Source organism: Penaeus monodon, chromosome 22 (assembly GCF_015228065.2).
Source record: "Penaeus monodon isolate SGIC_2016 chromosome 22, NSTDA_Pmon_1, whole genome shotgun sequence".
In the NCBI taxonomy this organism is placed as follows: domain Eukaryota; kingdom Metazoa; phylum Arthropoda; class Malacostraca; order Decapoda; family Penaeidae; genus Penaeus; species Penaeus monodon.
In genome coordinates, this window is record NC_051407.1 from 26,954,664 (window position 1) to 26,954,905 (window position 242).

A 242-nucleotide genomic window follows, 5' to 3' on the forward strand; every position below is an offset into this window, starting at 1 on the left:
TTAGAGTCAATTCCTTTTCGAGAGTTCAAATATTTTAACACCCCATTATGCATTGACCTCCGGTATTTTGCAATGTCTTCACGGGACGTTTCTGCAATTGCTGGCGGAAACAGCTCGGTTATTGCTCTCATTCACAAATCTGTTGCAAATCACAGACATTTCGAATTCGTTGGGCATATAAATTCCTATCAAAAGCGAAAGAAAACGAGACATCGAAAGTCAAGTGTTTGGAGCTTGCTCTC